Source organism: Argentina silus, assembly GCF_951799395.1.
Source record: "Argentina silus genome assembly, chromosome: 14".
Taxonomy (NCBI): domain Eukaryota; kingdom Metazoa; phylum Chordata; class Actinopteri; order Argentiniformes; family Argentinidae; genus Argentina; species Argentina silus.
In genome coordinates this window covers 15,288,985-15,291,292 of record NC_139668.1, presented here as the reverse complement: position 1 = coordinate 15,291,292, position 2,308 = coordinate 15,288,985, and positions in this window count along the sequence as shown.

The following is a 2,308-nucleotide window of genomic DNA, read 5'->3' as shown; positions in this document are numbered from 1 at the left end:
GGTCAGGTCATCAAGATAGATGCTGCAACACACACATAACTTAAGAATGATGTAATGGAAAATATTAGGTTAGGAAAGGACAAATCAGAGTAGGTGTATGTTTTCTTCAGCAGGTCAACTCGTTCCCCAGAGGGAACGGACCGGCGATATCTCTACCTGGAACGGATCGTGTGTCAGGGGTTGGAACCAGCCTAAAACACCAACGAGAGGAGAGCCAAGTCTAAACCGCGGCTCCTCCCCAACCAAATAGCCAATCACAATCATTCTGTTTACTGTAAAATGCCTTGTTTGACTGTTTGAATGCATCCATTTTTGGAAGGTTGGTTACAGATTAACAGCTTGCTGACTGTGATTTTCTTCGCCAAAAGTGGTCCTTGTACAAGTCTAGAATTTTGACATATAAATAAATAGCTAAAATTAAGAAGTAGTTTGTCTTCTCCTTCAAATAAAGAACACGTTTTCCCACAAATTTGGTGACGTCCCGACGTGATTTGAAGAGAAGAAATTGGACCGAATTGAACCGACGGCGAAATCCGGGAGACGGAAGCCAGACGGAGTTGTTTTCTTGTAACCCCTCAACACTCACAGAGGCGCCAAAAACAAAAGGTAAGCAGAAACCTGTTGTTATAAACCAAATTCTGCATAGTTAACTTTGAATACTGTAGACTGTGAGTGTGGAGGAGGTAAGAGTAAACCAACTACCAAATTTACAAATCTATGTATACGTAATGAAACCGTTAATGAAAATTTAACAATCAAAGCAATATATGTCAAAATTCTCTTTTATTTGGGTAAATTGTTTTCTTTCATTTGGGTTAAAATCCCTCAGGTGGAAGGCCTGTAAATTGTTTTCTTTTATTTGGGTTAAAATCCCTCAGGTGGAAGGCCTGTAAATTGTTTTCTTTTATTTGGGTTAAAATCCCTCAGGTGGAAGGCCTGTAAATTGTTTTCTTTTATTTGGGTTAAAATCCCTCAGGTGGAAGGCCTGTAAATTGTTTTCTTTTATTTGGGTTAAAATCCCTCAGGTGGAAGGCCTGTAAATTGTTTTCTTTTATTTGGGTTAAAATCCCTCAGGTGGAAGGCCTGTAAATCGTTTTCTTTTATTTGGGTTAAAATCCCTCAGGTGAAAGGCCTGTAAATCGTTTTCTTTTATTTGGGTTAAAATCCCTCAGGTGGAAGGCCTGTAAATCGTTTTCTTTTATTTGGGTTAAAATCCCTCAGGTGGAAGGCCTGTAAATCGTTTTCTTTTATTTGGGTTAAAATCCCTCAGGTGGAAGGCCTGTAAATCGTTTTCTTTTATTTGGGTTAAAATCCCTCAGGTGGAAGGCCTGTAAATCGTTTTCTTTTATTTGGGTTAAAATCCCTCAGGTGGAAGGCCTGTAAATCGTTTTCTTTTATTTGGGTTAAAATCCCTCAGGTGGAAGGCCTGTAAATCGTTTTCTTTTATTTGGGTTAAAATCCCTCAGGTGGAAGGCCTGTAAATCGTTTTCTTTTATTTGGGTTAAAATCCCTCAGGTGGAAGGCCTGTAAATTGTTTTCTTTTATTTGGGTTAAAATCCCTCGGGTGAGAGGCCCGTAAATTCTTTTGTTTGGGTTAAAATCCCTCAGGTTAAAGTCCTGTAAATTTTGTTGTGTGTTAGAATCTTGTTATGAGTGGAGAGCGTATAGCCAGGTTGTGTGAATAGGTAAAGCATTGAAGCTGAGGGAGGTGAGAGAGTTTGGAGAGTAATTGTGTTTGAAAGTAAAAGAAAGTGACATATTGGTGTAAACATATTGGTGTAAACTGTTATAGAAATTGTGCGAGAGTTGTTGTTGTCTCTAGTAGTTGTTGACTCTACTGTTGTTGTGGTTGTTCAGTAAAGTGGGAGGCCGGCCCCACCCTGAAAAGTTTTCTTTGTCTCGTTACTTCCTTAAAGCAGAGCAACTAGTGTTTTGGCTTCATCTAGTGTTCAAGTTCAGCTTTATTGACTAGCTCCATTTAATGTTCATGTTTAGCAATTATTGATTAGCTCCAACTAGTGTTCATGTTCAGTAATTAATGATTAAGCTCCATTTAATGTTTATGTTCAGCAATTACTGATTAGCTCCATATAGTGTTCAAGTTTTGGAACTACTGCTTGACCCCATCTATACAGGCCGGTGATTGACACTAATTTGATTAAAATCAAAATTCATCCATACATGACCAGCATGGTGGAAAACTATGTGACAGAATGTGACACATGCAATGACCACGACCCAAAGATGGTCTACAAGTGTCCCATGGGAAAGTTCCCAGTACCAGACGCACCATTCAAGGACATCAGAT